Source organism: Cavia porcellus, unplaced genomic scaffold (genome assembly GCF_034190915.1).
Source record: "Cavia porcellus strain 051 isolate PalLab524CR breed Dunkin Hartley unplaced genomic scaffold, mCavPor4.1 scaffold_13, whole genome shotgun sequence".
Taxonomy (NCBI): domain Eukaryota; kingdom Metazoa; phylum Chordata; class Mammalia; order Rodentia; family Caviidae; genus Cavia; species Cavia porcellus.
In genome coordinates, this window is record NW_026947496.1 from 20,787,179 (window position 1) to 20,807,732 (window position 20,554).

Here is a 20,554-nt window from a genome sequence, read left to right on the forward strand (position 1 = left end):
ATTCCTCCAGCTCTCCCTACACACCTCGCTGGGTCTGAGTGCAGGGCTAGCAAACCCAAAGGGCAGAAGAAGAGACAGAATGACAGGCACAGGTCACACTGTTAGAACAGCATCACTGAATTCTACACACCCCCTAACCTGAGCAGAGCCAGGGCCACTGGGCTGGGAAGCAGACAGCGTTAGCCAATCCTGTTTTCAATCTTTTGGCTTTCTCCTCCCAGGTCACTTATTACCATGTGTACATGGTCTTGACCTCTGCATTCTGGTCTCTTTCTTACAAGTTCATTCCCCAGGCAGGAAAATAGCCAAAAGGCCGGCACCAGGGGAGGAGGAAGCATAAAAGGTTTTTGAATGCACAGGGATTGTCTCTGAAAAACTCAAATGTTGATGAAAAGTAAAACTAGCCAGTTATGCAGTTAGTGCCTGGTAAGTTGCCTATCTGAGATTTTTTGGTAACTATCAGCGTAGTTGCCTCTGATTAGATTCTCACATTTTAATTAAAGCGAGGCCTTATTTTAATCACACTTTTCAGGCTAGTAAGCTGGAGCTCAGCCAGGCAATGTGAAGGGAGTGAGCCTTTCCTTCTTAGTAGGAAGCTTTAACACAACACCCTCATTTATTTTCTGCTGAAAGTGTAGTTTTTGAAAAAGCTAGCCTGTTTGGATATCTAAAATCTGGTGCTGGGTACCTGTAAAAATGATGGGGAAAAAATGAGTCTGTAACTACAGGTGAAACTCTAGATTATGGATAGCTTTCAAGATCAACAAAAACATTAAAAAGCATCCCATTTTAAAGGAGGCCTTTGTAACGCTGGTATGTAAAGATCCTGCTAAAATACAGTCATTTCCCACAACTACAAAATTCTTTCATTTGAAAATGACTTTGAATCCCAAATGTCGTGTTAAAAGTATGTCTGGCTTTTTGTTCAGCGACCAGACGATCTTTTCAGGGGAATTATGGTACTCCATTCTAACTGCTTAATGAGGGACTAATTAGTCCTCCTCCCTCCTCTTTTAAACTCTTATGGGAAATGAGGTCAGAACCTACTTCCTACCCAAAGCAACCAGTGGCAGCTACATCAAATACTACAGCAGCATTTGTCAAAGAGCAGCCCTTTGCAAAGGCAAGGCAGGTAGAAGGAACTTCAGCAAGAATTCTGCCTTCAACTAACTGGCAGGCTCAGTGCACAGAAAAGCCAAACACTTATTATAAGATCTTGCAAAGGAGCTGTTGAGACAAGCTGGACCACCCATCCACATACGAGACATCTCAGAGACTCCTTCTTTTTTGTACTGCCAAAAGGACACCCTTCCTTGTCGCTGATGGGTTGCCCTGCTGCACCACACTCACCTGCAAGGTGCCAGCAGAAAGCCCCCCAAATCCCACAGCAACCCACCTGCCTTCCAGTCTGCAAACAGGCACCCAGGGAGGAATGATACAGCTCGCAGACACCAGCCAGCAGTGGCTCCCAGGCAGTCTGTCAGGAGCTTAGCTCCTACCTTTCTCCTAGAGGTACAGAGAGCAAATTAGAGGTCATAAACACCTCTGGTGGAAAGGGGAAAATTCCTTTGGGCTTTGTAAGGGAACTTTCGTCAGCAACAGTGAGTGTCTCCAAGGTGTCAGATGCACTTACAGGCTCACCCTTGTCTCTCAGCAGTGCCAGGCCTCTGTAGAGCACACCTTTTTCTGGTCACAATTATGGCAGCAATGCCCATCCAGGAAAATGTTGCCTCACATGTTCAAAGAATGCCTAACGTGTTTGACAAGACTGCCAGTCCCTGACAAGCTGCATAAAGCTATTTTCAATGGAAGGGGAAGCCTGTTCCTAAATGCCAAATGTGGCACTGTCAAATCCATGGGGAGAAAGGAAGCTAGAGGGAAAATATCTGGGCTCTCAGCGTGAGCTCAAGTTTTACTGGGGGGACACATATGTCTGGCCAGGGGCAGCAGGGAGAAGCAGCTGAGCTCTAAGCTGTGCTGGAAGTCAAAGTGAGCAGCTAGAATTAAATAAAACATTAGGCATCATGCTCAGTTAGAAAGGATCAAAATGCAACATGTGTATGTACCAACTTCCACAATGAATGCACTTAGTGTACACTGCCAACATATACTAATAAAAAACAAGGCATGACGGTTTAATGCATGCTGTGTTTTGCATCACACACCATAGCAGCTGGTCACCCATGTGACGTGGTTTTAAGAGCACAGTCCTCGAAGGACTCACTGCTACCTGAAATTCCATAAATAGATGTTTTCATTTCTCTCTCTCTCTCTCTCTCTCTCTCTCTCTCTCTCTCTCTCTCTCTCTCTCTCTCTCTCTCCAACATGCTGCCTTGGAATGGGACCTCCAGATATCCAAAGTAAATATTTTTGAGGACAGAGATTATTTACTGCCTTCAAGCTCAAGTCATGTGCTGTAAAATGAAGCACTGACACCTGCCTTAGAGAGCTAAAGTTTAATTACGGATATAAAAGTCCATGGCCCACACCACACCCACAGCAGCCACCTGGACCCTGGTTTCCCTCCGTCTCTACAGAAGAAGTCACAGCAGGCCAACAGGGGAGGACAACACATAGGTTCTGACCCCCAGGGGCCAATAGAGTGGAGATGGGGCAGCAGGAACAAAGGGCCCTGTGACAGTGGGTTTCATAGAAGAGGCGAGGTCAGCTCTGCCACAGCGCAGGGAGGCTGAAATTGACATTTTGGCATCATGAACCAGCAAGGCTGGGATCAATGACAGTGACCCCCACCAAAAAGCCACCTCTCTCCCCCAATCTCAGCAGATACCTCCTCTCCCCCAGTTGGGGGATGGATAGGAAGAAGGGGGCTACCACTTAACAATAATAAACAGTCCAAATTAGGACTGTCATATTAGGTCATATTATGTAGAAACACTGCTCTGTCCAGATACCAGCTCTTCTAGATCTACCTGGAACCAGTGATATGCAGAATGCACTTGGAGGGATCACTGATCTGACAGTGCTCACTGCTGTAGTTTTATCAGAACATGACTTGGATTCACTTCCAGGAAACTTCAAAACACAACACTTGGAAATAATGATATATACTGTCCATGGGAATCTCTTAAACATGGTCTGTTGTGTCGTGCAGCTAAAGTGAGTTGTTGGCTATTATCTGCTATTTAATAATCAAAATTAATAGTCTTGGGATCACTCATATTACATATTATCTGTAACACATTGAAAATTTCCAGCTGACCCTTGCCCAGTCTGCTGGTATACTCTGAACCATTCCCTTCTTCCTCCCGATGACGAACTCTGCACAGAGAATGTAGCAAAATTTTCATACAATCTAAGCAAAACCACAAATAAATAAAAGCATTATACAGTGCTCCCCCAAAGCCAAAGGAAATGACTTTGGAGTATACACATCCCTGATCACACGCCATTAATACAGAAAATTAAAAGTTGAGTGTGTAATAATATTAAACAGCAGGCACAACTTTTAGCAAATTTTTCCTTGATATTAGCTATGCAAAAACACTGACTGGGTGTTCAACGCTAATCAAATTCATCTCTTTTTAAGAGCAAGCACAGCCTAAAAGAAATGCTTTGAACAGAATGCTTCACTATTGTCTGATTATTCTAAATTTAAAGCTCCAACAAAGGAAAGGATTATTCTTCTTGAGGTTCAAGATTCATGAGAATTTGGTAATGAAATTCCTTTAAGAGAGCAAATAAAAAAATTGCTATCTACAAGCTGCTAGTGTTTTATGCCTGGATAGTGTTTTTACATCAAAGTCACCATTCATTCAACAACAATTGTTTGTTTGGAATAAATGAATGAAAGCAACAATCTCAGAATACTTTACAAGTTTAATCACCTATAAGTTATGAACCGGGAAGCAAGTTCAATCATCCCTAAATGCACAGGGTGAGGTGAGTTAAATGTCAGCTTTGACAAAAAGGGCCAAAGCCAGACCTGGAAACTCAAGTCATGCCCCTTGAGTCTTAGAAAATGACCCAGGGCCAGCGTCTGTGGCCGGTAGCAGTTACCTCTCTGCACATGCTAAGCTTATTCTGGATAGGAATCAAGTCTAGGCCAGGCCAGGTAAGATTAAGGAAGCACAACAAAGCCAGGCTTGTTCCTGAGATTATACAGGTAGTCCCCAAAAGAAAGATGAACCCTGCCCCTCATTGAAATGCAATGACTGAAAATGAAATTCTTAATATTTAAGTATGTTAACATTTTCACTCCCATGAATCACATGGGACAGGTTACTCCCGGGTACACCAACAGTCAGAGAAAAACGCACAAGCTGGGCACTGCATTAAGAGGTGGGGAGCAGGGTTCCCCAGGGGTAAAGGTTTCTTTGTCCAGTGACACTGCTAATACCCATCTTTTTCCATTCTGATCTCAACCAGGATAATCTGAGAGCCAGTCAGCCCTTAAAATCTACTTGTTTCAAATGAGAAGAGACACACAAGTAGGAGATATTTGCAAATGGGATCTTTCAGGCACATAGAGAATTTTCCTGTCTTTCAGGGTGAGGGATCTCAAATCATAACTCTTATAGATTTTTAAACCTGTACCAAAGAAGTTGAAACTTTTAATATCATCCCTATTCTAAACTGTCCCCCAAAACACAGCAACGCTCTACTATTTTTCTGGTCCCAGAGGAAGGTTCAGCAGCAGAGCTATTGACAGGTTGGTAGAAGGTTAAGTTCATCTATAGGATGCTAAACCTTTCTTTCCCAAAGGGTGTCCGGCTTAGCTGGGAGTTTCTACTCTGCAATTCCTTCCCATCCCTCCCCTGCCGACCTTAACTCTAGTGAAACATCACATTGTTTCAATATGAAAACTTCTCACTGACTTACTCCGCCCCCAATTTTTACTTTAAACCTTTTAATTTTTAAAGTGAAGCCTCAGAAGCTTCTCTTTCCTTTAAATTCCAGCATCAGCCAGCAGCCAACATTCAGGATGAGGAAACGGGATAAGGTAATTCTCTCTGCTTTTGCAAGCTTATTTTGCTTCGTGTTAAGGCCTGCCGGAAAGATGGAAATGATGCAATCACAGGCCAGCCAGGTGCTTATTTCACTACGGCCATGAGAGGACTATCTCACTGAGCCCCGGTTACTCAAGAGTAAAAGAAGTGATCATAATGCAATGAAATATGGTTATTATAAGATAATAGCATACAGTGGCTGATACGTTATCTTAAAAAGCACCCCCAGAACACAGGGGTTTCCAAGCTCGGGTAAGAGCAGCGGCTCTGCGGTAGACCAGATGCCTGGAACAAGGAGCACCTGATATATTACAGTTTCTGAGTGCTTGGGATCCTGGGGCCCTGGAGCCAGACGCCCCCTACAGGCAGGTCCGAGATTAGCCCTTCTTCCAGTTTATAACTGTCCATTTCCAGGGCCCTTGTCCAGCCTGGACAGAATTACTTTGTGGACTCCTTGGTTCTCTCTTCTCGGACCATCCTGCTGTCTCAGGGCAGAGGGAACCAGGTGTGGGGGAGGAAAGGTATCGCCCAAGATGGGATCCCAGGAAGGCCATGAGAAGACCTTAGAGGGTGTCTCTCTAGGCCACAAGGGGCAGTGGCATAAGAAACGTGGGTCCAGTTGGATCAGTCTTTGTGTCTCCAGGGTTTTCCAGGTCGGCATCAGGAGACACCATCTCCCCTGGAGCAGTGGGGATCTGGTGGGACAGGCCACAGAGGGTAGTACATGGACCAGGGCTTCGCTCCTTTGTCCTCTCCCAGGATACGGGAGAGTCTTGTAAAGGAAGCTTGACACAGGTCAAGGTGGACACCATGGGAAGCAACTGCAAATACCTCTCAGGACCTCTTGGGTAGGTCTGACTGTGTAACACTCACTAGGGGTAGGGCACTCCTAGCACGTGCAAGGCGCTGGCTTCCACCCCTAGAATTCTGCCCAAAAAAACCCCAAAAAGTCACCTTGAATAAAAAAAGAGATAAAAGACAAAAAAACAAGGAAGATACTTTGCACTTAGGTTTCAGCAAGGGACAAAAAGGAAAAACCAGCTCTTGGGGGTAGGACTGGGGACATCTGTATGTCACACATGTGAACTAAATGACATGTACACTTGTCTAACACACATCACATCAAGAGTGTTTAAAGAATAGCTACGGACTTCAGAAAACAAATGAGGGAGAAACAATAAAAATTAATTTTTGTGAAAGTAACACAAATTACAGTCATTTATGCAAATGACTTCTAGTAATGCCCAATCAGCAGGAAACACAGCATCAATTAACTATACCATGAACTATGTGTCCCATTGACTCATGTACATTGTACTTCATGACAACATTAAATTCTGATTGGATGTTCAGGCTTCCTATTTTGTGACGTATATAACTGCAGGACTTGGGAGCTAGAGTGGACCTCAGGGGGATCCCTATTGAACCCTTTCATTGCACACAGGTAGAAACCAAAAGCATAGGACTTTCTCAGGATCACAGAGGAGCTAGTTTACAGCAAGGCTGGGCACAGAACAGGGTTGCCCAGGATTCCTGCACTGCTCCAGGGGTGCTCTTAAGGTCCTGTGCACTTGCACAGTCCTTCCTTTCTCATTGTGCAAGACCACTGGCTCACAATGTGACACTATTCAAAGAGAAGGTGAATTAGATTTATACGCTTGAGCATAAGGTTAAACTCGGGCACTGAAATGCTGGAGCTCTTGGTTAGGCAATATTTGCTTAATAAGATATTCAAGAACATACTTAGAAGATAACGTATCCTATAAATAGAATTTATAGAATCAATGCATTGGGGCAGTGGAAAAAAAAATGTTACCCAGTCAAAGACCCCGGGATGAATGTTATTCAGGCAAACATTACTCAGACAATGGCCAGGGGCAAGGCAGAAAAATTTCCCAAGAAATTTCTTTTAATCATAAATGAGTCTGCCAATGCTAGTTAACCCAGGAGCCACAGAATTATTTACAAGTATGTATGAAACTACCTACTGCACTGAATAGGTTAAGTAATAAGCAATATTCAGTGAGTACTATTTTTCTTTACTAGAGTTTGCTCACATAGTGCTGCTAAGAAAGCCTTACTGCTGGGCTCATAAGCTGGGTTTGTGGATGCAGAAAAGTGTTTCCAGGTATGAATAATTTCATGAGTAACCAGCTCAATGTGTTAGGTTATATTCCCATGTAATTTCAATACAGAATGCTAGTGTGAGGGGTGAGTGGAAATCTAAAAGAGTTGTAAAAGCAAAGTCTGTCTCTCCTTGATATGTCAAAACACATAAAAATATACCCATCTGCCTCAGGCCACCATGTCAACAGCTAGAAACCACTTCTCACTTTGGAGTGAAATGTTTTCGTGGGTCGATGGCCTTCCCAAGCCTCTCCTTCTTAGTCTCTGATGATGGCTCTTTGTTCATTCTTCACATTCCAAAATCTCCAGGAAGTTAATCACAGATAACAATATGGTCTACTAGAGAACTTCAGTTCACAACCTGTCTCGCTGAACATCTATGAGCGGGTCTCAGGTGCCCATGGCCTCGGACAGGAAGGAAGCTATGGCTTTTGGACACAGTCCAGTCTATGGACGAAGGCCCTTCAGGATGGTGGCGAATCAACAGAATTCTACATCTGTCATTTTATTGTGTCTCTTCCTCATCTAGATGCATGGGGAAGAGAAGGGAGGAATTTCTGTATATGCTGTAAGTAGATCTCCAGCCAGAAGCAGCTCGCGCTCTCTCTCTCTCTCTCTCTCTCTCTCTCTCTGTCACACACACACACAGACACACACACAGGCACAAGTGCATATACTCCAAAGCCCCTCTTTTTCTGAGTCACCTTTGTTGACAGTAATTGCAGCTGGACAGGTGAGAATGGAGAAAATGTACATCAATAAATAAAACTCCTCTGGGCTCATTAAGCCTATGATCCACTCTCTGTTTGTGTGCACTTGACTTCTATTTTGTTGTTTCTGTGTTCAGATGTGGAGATAACTGGGTTTTTTTTTTTCCTTACTCTTAGATAAAGACATGTGATACTATTGTTCTTTGTTTCCTTAAAATACATTGGCATCCCTGCTCTCCCTAGTAAGAGAGGGCCTTCGAGGATCACGGAAGCTTCTAGGGTGAAGCAATTATCTACTGAATAACTAGAACCCAGCTGCACATGCCACCAGGAAAAGTGTAAAGGCTGAATCGGGCATCACTTTGAATCATAAGCATTGTTGCAGGCCAAGTGACTGGCTGCCAGTTGGATGTTGTTCTGTTCCTAATTGGCCCATGAAGCAGGATACTCCTGGGGGCCACTACAGGGATACAGGTGTAGCTTACAGTAGACAGAAGCCACACATCTGACAATGTACAGGAAAGTTTAACTTCTACCAACTACTTTATGCACTGAGTGTCTGGGGAGTTCATTATTAAGAGAACTCCATCAGTGCTTCTGCAATATTTGTGTTGCATAAACTTCTCTCTTTGGCTTTTGAATCCACCATCCAATTACACATCAGTACCCAAAGAGTACCGAGATAAGGGGAAGGTGACACTGACGCTGGGAAAGAGAGGGAGACATCAGGCATTGTTAACATGAGGACACTTTGCTAGACAGACTACGAAAGCATCATATAAAAGGTGGAAGCAGAAATGTGCTTGTGATTCTCCCTCCTGCGAAAGTCTGAGTGCTATGAGGAGAACAAGAAGTGACTCTGGCAGCACCAGTAAGTCACAGTCCTGATACAGAGAGATGAACGTCGGAGGTGAGGATGAGCTAAGATATAATGGGCCACTGGTACTCACTGGCATCCCAGTCACCAAGATCTGGGGGTGCTGCTTAGGAGAACTAAGCATAAGCATGGCCATGCCCTTGGCTATTTGCTAAGATGGAGACCATCTCTCTTGCATATGAAGAACACAGTCACAGGCATACTGGGATTACAGTGAAATTAGGGTCAGGGAAGAGTTTAGAATTAGAACACTAATCCTCGCACAGTGGTTCTGCCCATTGCCAGGCAAAAAGCAGCCACAGGAGAGTCCTGATGGAGACCACCCATGGCTCAGACCCCTCTGATCTGTACAGCATCTGGCACATGCATACACCTGCTCAGTAATTTTTCAGAAATAAGCCTCCATCTGAAGATGGAGAACACGAGTGTCATCTTAGCCTGAAGGTACGGGGATCATCTCAAAACAAACTCGAGGCCTGGTGAAACCTGTTACCATTTGATGAGCAAAGCAAAAGCAGGCCACATCAGGACGATAAGGACTTGGTGACTGAACAAAATACAACCTATGAAATAGAACAAGGAGATAATTTCAAAGAAGAGCAACAACCAGAAAAGGGAAATAAATTTCTGACAAGATAGGATTTGTGTTTTCCAAATAGAGAAAGAAAAGAAGAAAAAAGTCCAGACTCAGACATAAATGGCAAGTGAATGAAAACAAAAAAGTAATTAGATGACCAAAAATACATTAGAATATTTTCCAATAATCAATTTTCAAAATTTCATATAAAACTACATAAGACCAATGAAAAGAAAGGGTAACATTTGAATAAGCCGCATCAGCTGTATGAGGAATAAACCTGAAAGATTATGCCAAAATGCAGAGAAAAAGACCGAAAAGGATAAAACAGTAAGACGCCTTGCAAAAAGATACAAAAGACAAGGTAGGAGGCCAACATACAAATATCTGTGGGTCTTGAAGTAATTGGAACACATACCGAACAAGCAATTATTAAAGATACCTTGTAAGAAAACTTTTCTGAACTAAAAAAGTATGATTGGAAAATGTGGTAAATGTTTACATTTGGAAAGTTATTACCGGAAAGAATGCATTGCCACGAATGTCCCTCAAAACTCCCCTCCTGGCTCAGATGCACTTATCTCATTGTTCTTGTCATTAGCGTCTAAAGCAGTCGTGGAGTCTTCTTTCATGGGTGTCTTCAGTTGTGGCCACAGCTGCTGTGATTCCTAAACTGATTCAAAACTGTTATCTTTTGTGGAGGAGCACCTGGACCACTCTCCTTGAACAAAAAGCAAATATCTCCATTTTGGCTAACCCTGGCCCTATCTCCATGTACTAATATGCAGAGCTGGCTAGGCCACATCCTTTCCCCGTCATTGGCTCCAAGCAATGTACACAGGGCTAGCTGAGGTGCTGATGTGTAAACTTTGAAGCTTGGCGACAGTTACTGTTTCCCCCTCCATCCATGGTGGAGCAGGGCAGGATGGAGGACTCCAGGGCTGACAACTGGATTGAGCCCTGAGATAAGAGGCTATGATTTCCTAGAGCAGAAAAGTTTGCACATCAGAACTGAAGCATCACCCCCTAAACATTAAATGCTACCTCAGGTGTGTTAGGCAGATTGATCTTTCTGCATATCCTCCTCTCTGCATATTGCAGAGGTGCTTTCAAATCTACAGAACTCAGCTCACAGAGCTCACATACTTCCCCCCATTCAGTCGCTCAACCTCAAACCACTCCTTTCTTAATGAACTAATACAATCTGGGTTAGGCCCTGGGTCAAGGCCTTTTTTCTGATAAACTTTCATCTTGGCTAGACTCCTTGGCCCTCCGTAACTATAAATATGTCTTACTATCTTTATTCCTGCCGTGGATTGCACTGGAAATGGTAGATGGGAATTAACGCACTAGAATTCCAATAACGTTTCCATGGAATTAAATATAAACTTCTCAGATGGTGCGGGGATCAGGGAAGAGATCACTATAACCTTTCATGGTCATTTTGACATTGGGGAAGAGGTAAATCACAAGTCGCCAGATTTAATGAATAAGGCAGAAGAGGTCACATCACGATTTTACAAACATGCCTTTCTGTGGCATGGCACTTGGTACCAGCATTTACCTAATTTTGATCATACCTCATAAATACACTCATGAAAGAGCACTTACAGAATTGCTTCAGAAAGTGCCAAGAATAACGAGGTAAGTGCATTTGAAGAGAGAGAACATTTTGAGGGGGACTAATAGCAGTGTGTTCTTTACTGTAACAAGAATTTTTGAAATTTAAGCAATCACTGTATACTTTGATCACCCTTAGTGCCTGATTCCTATAGTAAGAAAAGTTTAATCTGTACAAAAAAACAAGTAATGAAAACTGACATACATATATGTTAATAAATTATTGAAAACTGCCATTGATTTACCTACCAAGGAAACAATTGACTTTTGAATCCAAAAGAAGAAAGCTATAAGCATCCAATGGGAAAACTGAAAAAATGCGGTTAACTAGAGCACTTAAATGAAAAAAAGTCAAGACTCCCATGTGAAAACATAAGAAATAAAGCATCTTTGCATTTTAGATGGCAAAAGTGTTCTGATACAGGATTTCTGACCATATCAAATTTTCTGCTGAGTTATGAGAGCCAAAAATTAAAAAAGACATGCTTTTGAATCTAAAAGAACAATAAGAAAATCATATACTTCATAAAATTACTATGGCAATAGTTCTCTAATCCACCAGAATTTAATTTTAAAAAAGAAAAAGGAGAAGCTATGGTTTTAAAATATTTACCATATATGCAACCAAGCCATACAAATTAGAAATAATTGAAGATAGTTATATAAAAAGGGTTCAGTTTATCTAGATTCTTGTGAGAATAATTACATAATTTTTAAAAAGAATAATTAGTGGGCTCCAAATATCTCTATGCTTATATCTGTCTTTTAAAAAACAAGAAAAATTCCAAATGATAATAAAAATGTATTAATCACTCCTTAATCAGGAGGAGTTAAGGTCAGTAGGCTTGCTGAGATTGTTCATACTGAATGAGGTATGTTTGACAAACTGAAGACAGTAAGATGATTATATATGTATTATATTAATATTATTAGAGAATAAATTATAACACATAAAATGGAAATAGATCAAGGAACTAGGAAAGCAAAAAGGATAAAAGTATGACAAAAATTAGAACAAGTATATCAACATTGCAAATAGATATTAACTCTCTTTAAAGAAGTAAGAGAATCTCAGAGGAAGTCATAAATGAAGAACGCCCTTATATTGTGTATAAGGAACCCATAGAAGTTACGAGAAAAAAGACTGAAGCACAGAAATACGAGGAAACTGCACTTTTAAGAATGACAGAGTATTTATACAAAATCAGTATTAAATATCTAAAGTAGTAACTAAGAAAGAACATTTTAATGACAAAAGACACATTCTAAAAAAAAGTTAACATTTTAGGTGCTAAGATTATATCGCATAGAAATGTATAAAGGAAAATAAGCAGAGATCCAGAGACACAGCACTGTGTTATTAAAATATACTCTCACACTTTTAATCTTTGGGAAAGTAATCAGATGAAAATTTAATAAGGACTTAGAAAAGTAAGATAAAATAATAACTACAGCTGATTTGATGAGTGTAGACACCTGTTAATTACAGCACACAGGAGCTCACAGAACACTAGCAAAAACTAACCATGTATTGGGGTAGAAAGAAAATTTTACAACATCTCAATACTCCTGTGACCACAGTGCGATAAAACTCATTAATAAGCAGAAGCATCAACAGTTCAAATTAATTTGTATGTTTTAAAAATAGCTTCCTAAGTATGTGTAAGGTCCAAAGTATAATAAATTATGCAATTTCAGATTGAGACAATAAAGATAACGAGCAACTTACATATTATTTTATGTATCAAAGTATAGGTAACTTACAGTCAGGAAAATACCTTATATATTTGCATTATTAGGACAATTTAAAATGAGATCAACTCAAGAAATTAGAAAAAGCAGAGACAGTTAAAGAAAGCAGAAAAAGGTAAAGCAAACAACAGTTGCTAGAAACACAAAAGTTTAAATAAAAATATTTCAAATCACGATCGTCAAATATATGCAGAGTTAAAATAGATTTATTACTAAGTGATCTAATATTCCAAAGAACAAATGAACTATATTAAAAATGAGAAGCAGGAGAAAATCACAAATGTAAATGATATTTTCAGTTTTAAAGATATGTGATTTGACTCTATGCTAATAATTACTCAAAATATAGAAATTACAGTACTCCTAGCAAAATACAAATGTTTTAATATTATTTTAAAAAATAGAAATCTTGTTTTAAAAAACTACTGTAGAAAAACATTTCAGAAAGTGGAGCTTTTATAATGTATCAATCAAAAAAAGGACTACAGGCCAATAAATTAGAGGCCCAACAATTTCAAATCTTCCAGGAATGGTCAGTTTCTATAATGCATAAATTAAATTATACAATTGACAGTATTATTGACTTACTAGGAAACATAGGATTATTAAAGATGCCAAAAAGACATTTTCTGAAAGAAAATCTATTGGAATAGATATTGAAAAATTAGGCTACAATACCACTTACTTCCCATCATAGAAGATATTTACCATAAACCAATACTGTATTAAAAGTTAAAAACAAGAATCAAGAATTAAATTCCAAGGGCTGGTAGGGGTAGCGGGGTAGCTCAGTGGTACAGAACTTGCCAGGGTGCAAGAGGCGGTGGGTTTGGTCCCTAGCACAGCAAAGTAAGTAAACACATAAATAAATTCAGGAATGAAGTCATTATATCATCTGACATAATATTGAGGTGCTGTAGAAGAAATAAAAAACAAAGACTATTAAAATGCAGGAGAAAATATTATCATTATTGGAAATGCTAGTATTGCCTATCAGGGGCACCTAAGGGAATTAGCTTAAAGGCTCTAGACTTGAGAGGAATGAAATGACTCGTTATTAGAAGATTCGTACACATGCACATACACACATAAATATACACAGGTTAATAGTTTTCCTAAAACCCAGCAATAATCAGCTGAAAGTATAAAGGAAATAAAGATTAAGTTCACAGTTATAGCCAACATTGTAGAATCTCTAAGGAAATCATTACAAGAATTGCTCAAATCCTATAAAAATTTTAGACAACACATTACTAAAAGGATAATCAAAGAATAATACTGTGTGCGCGGATCAAACATTGCAGGAGTGTAAGTACAGGCTTCAATTCTTTCACATTAACATGTAATCAGTTACAATTGCAATTTATTGAAAGAGATGTTTTAAAATCTGAGTAAATTAGTCTTCCATTATGTATACATGGAAGAAAAAACAAATAAGCTAGAAATAGCTGACACATTTTGGAAAAAGGAATTATACAGGAGAATTTGAGTGTTGTATTTAAAACTATTAAAATCACAGAATCAAAATGAAAGTGAAAAAATACAAAGATCAAGCTAATAGAATATAAAGGTCAGAAATACACCCAAGTCTTTGCTGGCCTTGAACTCACTATGTAGCCCAGGCTGGCCTGGAATTTACAGATACCCTTCTGCCTCTGCTTCCTGAGTGCTGGGATTATAGGTACGCACCATCATGCCGGCTTTAGAACCTTAATAAAGGTGGTCTATTCTATCAAATGGGAAAAAATATTAAATAACGTGAGAATAACCAATTAAATTTTGGTCAAAAGTGTGCTGAATTCTCATGTCTGAGATCATACTTAACAATAAACTCCAAATATAAACCAAGAGATAATAAAATAGCTACAAGAAATTATAGGTGAATATTTATCGGATCGTAATGAGAGAAGGCTTTTCTAGACATTAAAGAAAAAAAAGTTAATGTGTTTGATTACACAAACATTTTGAATATTTACATATTAAAATCACAGTGAATAATAGCCAAAGGAAAATATCAAAGTGGGAAAAGTTCAGAACTAATATCCTTAGCACAAAATAAATCCATGTAATTATGAGTAAAAGATGGTCTCCCTAACACAAAATAAACAAGAAACGTTCATAACCAACTTAAAACAGAAATATAAAAAACAAAGGAAACACAAGAAAAATATTCAACCTCACTGAAAACCGTACCAACAAAGGCAAATTAAAACAAAATATACAGTAATTTTAACGCATCAAACTGGCAAGATTTTTGTTTATTTTCATTTTGTAATTGTAGTACTTCATGTTGTCCAGAGTTGAGACACACAAATATCCTCTTTTCATGGTTGTTGAGTGTTCGATTAGAGTAATTTAATAACGTATCAAAAACTTCATGAGGGCTCTTATTATTTGAGCCCACAGATCACATTCTAGAGATGAATCCATAGGAAACAATCAGAGATGTTCAAAAACAAATACAAGTTTGAGAAAGCACAGCACAGCATTATTAACAATACCAAAACATCTGAAGACTTAAATGTTGGACAAATACATTACTAGTGTAGGTTCCGTGTCTCACAGATGTAAACTGTTTACTTCTGAAAAATTACAGATATAAGTATCTACAGGAGAGAGAAAACTTTATGGGTTGTAAGATCATGCTGTGTGAATTTCTCAGATGGCATCACATGTACATGACCTATGGACCAGGGACATAGACCACTCCTACACAGGACAAGCAGCATGACCCCAGTTTAAAAATGTGTGCCTAGAGACATAAAAAAAAATGTTCATGATTGACCTATGGGTGATTTTTTCTTCATTCTTTTTTCCTAAGTGAATATACATCACTTAAAATGGATGAAACAGATTCTGGAGTCAGTCTGATCAGGTTCAAATCACAGCTCTGTTACTCAAAGCTCTGCACTGTAGGGAAAATTGATTATTTTTGTGGAGCCTCAACTTTCTCATCTGCGAAATGGGGAGACCAATAGTAAGTATGTCACTGGGTCTTGGTGATGAGTGAACTTTACAATGTACATAAAGATCTTAACGTAGCATCTGGACCATCGTCAAGAGCTCAATAAATGTTGGTATTATTTTTGACCTGACCCTTATGATTTCTATGTCCCTGACTGTTCCTTTTGAATGGGGTGGGGGTGTTGGAAACTCCCTGAAGATGTCCAGCCCCGACTCGGGTGTTGATTTCAGGGTGTACAGGACTGAAGATCTCTGTCTTGGTGAGGAAATCAAGGCAGAGCTGAGGAAAGAGAAGTGATCAAGATACTCAAAGGGGCTGGAATGTGAGGGTGTGGTTTTCTGCTGTCTTCACTGAGGAATTAATTAGGAAATTAGATTAATGACATATACATGCAGGTATTATTATGATTATACACAGCAGAACTCTTCAAAGGCTGTGGGCGCCATGTTAAGCACAGATCTGGAGAAATCTGGGCAGTGTGAGCGTCTTGCCTTAACGGAGGTCCTTTGAGCTCAGTTAGCAGTCAGCTCAGACTCACAAAAGATGGCTCAGATAAACAAACTGCTGATAATCAAATGACCAACACAAGGCCTAGCAAAAGCTTCTCTCCTTCAAGGCACAGCAGCTCTGTAGCAGTGAGCAGTGAGCTCAGAATGCAGCTGGAGTAGGAGGAGTCCCATATGGGGTGGGGACCCCCCAGCCCTAGGACTCCGGGCCATGCACGCCCTTCTACAGGGCTCCCCTGGGGACTGCACAAGAACTCTCCAGGGCCGCATCCGGATCCAGGGTTCTATTAAAAAGGGTGACGACCTCAGCTGCTAACATTAGTTGTTTTATTTTTAACTTTCATTTCTGGCTCCTGCATCCCAAAACAAACAAGAGAATTACAAGAAGAAAGCTTTATACATTTACATTCCGGGCATTTTGCTTTCCCCTTCTGGGTTATTTCAGCCTAGCTAGCAGTGTAGAAAGTGACAAATGAGTGCAGGTTACATGGCAGCACCGTTCACAACCCAAGGTCATTAGATGCCATTAGAAACGGCAGGATGCCACATGCATTTAGGAGATAAGGCAGCTCAGTGGGTTATCTGTGAATCCTTCCTTCTTGGTGCCTTGTCTGCTGCTCTCCCAGACCAGCTGCGGTCTCCAAGCCTAGACAATAGCACTAAACAGGGCCCGTGTAGAGCTGCAAAAGCCTGAGATTAGCCGAAGCTGAAATGTGCCAAGGTCTCTGCATATGCAAAACAGAACTAGTCCTCGAAGGGGCCACAACCGTGTGTCAGACAGTGCATTTCTGGAAGCACACAAGTGATGATTTGATAGTCTGAAAAGAAGGAAAGATTCTCTATGCCGAGATAGATAGGTAGATAGATAGATAAAGTCACACCAGAATCAACAGCAGATGACATGTAACAAAACAGAGCAGTTAAGACAGTCAGCCTTAGGTTCAGGTACACTGGCTTAGAATTCTAGTTAGTCCCCACCAGTCACTAGCCGGGTGAATACAGATAAATAATCGAAACTCAGCCTGCATTTTTGAAATAAAACAATATGGTGACATCTACCTCAAAGAGTTCCTGGAATAATCCCTTCACCCAGTCCAGAATCACTGAGCTTCTAAATATGCCTGGCTCGGTTCCAACACTGAACATACAGGAGAGAAGCACTCACAGCTTGCACTTGCATGGACTGTCTACCTCTCTCAAATTAGTGCAAGAGGAGACACCAGCAAGTACGCGCAAGTGCAATAAAGAAAAATTAAACTGGAACACGGATGGAGATTGAGTGGGGGAGGGATTACGCAGACCCTGAGGCAGGAACATGCTCGAGTTAAATGGGCTGTTTCCAAAGAACGTATCTTAGGGCTTATAAAACCTTGTGCTCCAGATAATGATGACAATGATGGTGGTGACAGTGGTGGGGGTCACAGTTTCATAATGATAACTCAACAAGCAAAGAGCACAAGGTATGTGAGAATTACAAAGTATGCCCCACATTAACTAGAGCAAGGAAGTGATAAAATTAGTATTGAATGCAGGAAGTACTGATTAGGATCTTGACTAATTTTCATTTATTAAAACTTGCAGCTCTATTTTTAGTTACAGCCTTCAATCCACCATCATTCAAGAAAAGCTTCTCTCCAAAAAATTCTATTTCAGGAATGTGAGGTTTTTAAAATAAATGTTCTGCATGCACGAGTTTTTTTAAACCCAGCTATCGTGCCGTTGGTTTACAGCCTGCCAGTAGTATGGATGTGATATTTTTTAAAGACTTACTATGAGGGGTACTTAGAAATGTCACATGACTACTGAAATGGCAGGAATAGCCAGTAGCCATCTTTCCACATATACTCTCAGAACAGAGGGACAAGAGTTTTAATTGACGTCTTTCTAGGCTTCTATCCTTTTCTGAATAATCTCAGGCTGAAATTCTGCTTTAATTGTTTAATTATGTATATTTGTAATTTTTTTAAAAGGAGAATAAATTATGTTGCATGAAGTTTCATGCTAACTATCTTGCTGAGGGGATTTAAAATAAGGTTGTTGACATTCAACTATATGAGTCTAATTTTGGGTGATTAAGTTTCATCGCTGTGTAGTGTCCTATTGTTTGATTGTACTGTAATTTGTTTATTCCATTTGACAAATATTTGGGTACCCTGGACTTACACAAGTAAAACTGTGATAGACAGGCTTCATATCTTCTGATATACATACACAAAAGTTTTCCTAGGGAAAATCTACCAGGAAAATTGTTGATTTACTCTTTATGCATGCTTTTCTTTCCTACATAATGCCTATTTTCCTAACTGATTGTACCAACAAATCCTTCTACAAGCAATATATAAAAAAATGCCATTTACCTAAATTCAAACATTTCTTTGCCACTGGGAATTCCAGATCCCAAGTAACTTAAGTGCTACTTCTGCTGATAGCTCAGTTTAATTCAACACTGGTCTTTGAACAAACCTAGGCTTTAGGAAGTTTCAATTCTGCTAAATCTCTGTCTTACTCATCATAACCAACCTTGGAAACAAACAATACCATAGGAAGATCGACACTAATTAGTCACATATTGCTGGGTCCAGGAAGTAAAATGAAGACACTTCAATTAAAGCAAACATGCTAACAAAAATATTTTGGCTGTCTGAATTCATCCAAATCAAATCAAGCATAAACTAGACATTTTCCCTTAACATTCTGTTCCCATTTATTTCATAACACTTTTATAACTGGACTTGCCAGAGAAGTATTTGTACATTTTTGAACGGTTCAAAATAAAAGTATTGAATTTACCCTCTCTTCAAAAAATACACATCAATTGTAAATAGAATGAAAAGTCATTGAATGTTATGCTTTGTAAATTATATCCTAGTGGGGAATGATTAAAAATATAGCAGCTAAGTGAAATAAACCGGTGACACAATGACTTCAGCTTATGTGAGGAGCCCATGTCATGGAGAAAAAGAAGTACATTGCTGGCTTTTGGGGACTGAAGCACAGTAGAATGGAAAGCTGTTATTTAATGGGTAAATTTTCAATTTTGCAAGAGGAAACACATTATGGAGATGGACAGAGGTGATTTGTGGCAATAATACAGATGTTCTCAATGCCTTGAACTGCACTTTTAAAAATTGTTGAAATGATAACCTTTATGACATTTACATTTTACCCAAACTAAAAGTGGCTGTGTTTTCACTATGAAGTCCTATTTTAGTCAGGAGAAAAGTCCCTTGATTCTAAAGTCACCCAGATTTTGCATCAATGAATGCGCACTGTACTGCTTTTTAAGTTAAAATAAGCACCCCAAATTTAAGGTGCAGATACTGTGGGTGAGAACATAGAGAGTCACCGAAGTCTAAAGTTACTGCTCACACCGCAACCTTGACACAACGACTTTGCAAAAACAAGGGTTTAAATGGAACAGAATGTGCCACGATTCAGAAAATGCTACTACCATATGCCCGAGGGAATTGAGTCACAATTTGTCATGTCACTTGAGCGCCTGAATTTTTTGACTTCTGTATGTTTAAATTCTCATCACACTGCAGCTTCCACCTCTGTTTCTGCCACGGATCGGATAATGCACCTTATCATTTGACATCATCTCCACCACGGAATACTTGTTTTTGAACAGCCTGCGGTTCAGAGGACACTTTTAAAAATGTTAAACAATAAAAACTGTCAGCGAGTACTGGAAAAGGAAAAACAGCCACGGCTCTTTTGATGCCATCTTTATGCCTGGAACAACCTTCCCACACCCACGCCCACGTCCATCAATGCGCTGCCTCTCTCCTTTCTTTCAAAATTCACCTTAATTCACTTCCTTGGGATTCTCTCCTGAAGGCAGCCACGGCTGGAGCAGAAGTGAGGCAGAGAACACGCCCTCCCCTGGGAACACGGGTCAGTGTGTCCAGCGATCCACAAGGGGTCCACCCAGCAAGTCACGGTTTGGGCCATCTATGCAATAACCTGTGTATGCTGTTTTCATCTTTACTCTAACAATCTGTCATTGTCCCTGCTGCAGGGATGACTGGCCACTCTGGAGGGGCCAGCGTTTTAGGAATGGAGTATCTATTATTCACAAGGTGCCGAGTCAGCCAGACCACGTGTGACTCACACTGCTCCTGCCAGGGCACAAGGCAGCTTCACAGAGAGGCCAGGCGTTTATCAAGCTTCTCCCAGTCGGCAGATTTCCAGTCAGCATGCAGAATTCAGCAAATATTTACTGAAGCCCTACTAAATGCCAGGCACAGTGCCAGACACTAGCAACAAAAATATGACTCACACGGGGTCCCCGGAGAGAAAGAGATGGAGCCCTGTATAGGAACCATGTTATCAAGGAGTCATCAGAACACTACTAGATGGTAAAAATAGCAGCTTCCCTTCTCCAGAAAAACAAAAAATGCAGAGTCCACAGAGGTCACCCAGCTACCAAGTGAGCATTCTGGCAATGAAG

At 40.2% G+C, this 20,554-nt stretch overlaps 1 protein-coding gene across 18 annotated transcripts in view; it reads right to left on the reverse strand.

The window, feature by feature from the left end:
• The window catches only part of Atxn1 (ataxin 1), a 380,609-nt gene that overhangs the window by 237,487 nt on the left and 122,568 nt on the right, over positions 1-20,554 (reverse strand). The window contains exon 4 of one of the 18 annotated variants that reach the window (XM_023564715.2): positions 1,397-1,506. The exons of the other annotated variants lie outside the window; for them this stretch is intronic. The gene's annotated coding sequence lies outside the window, so the exon portion shown is untranslated. The remainder of the gene's footprint in view (positions 1-1,396; positions 1,507-20,554) is intronic. 18 annotated transcript variants of the gene reach the window in all.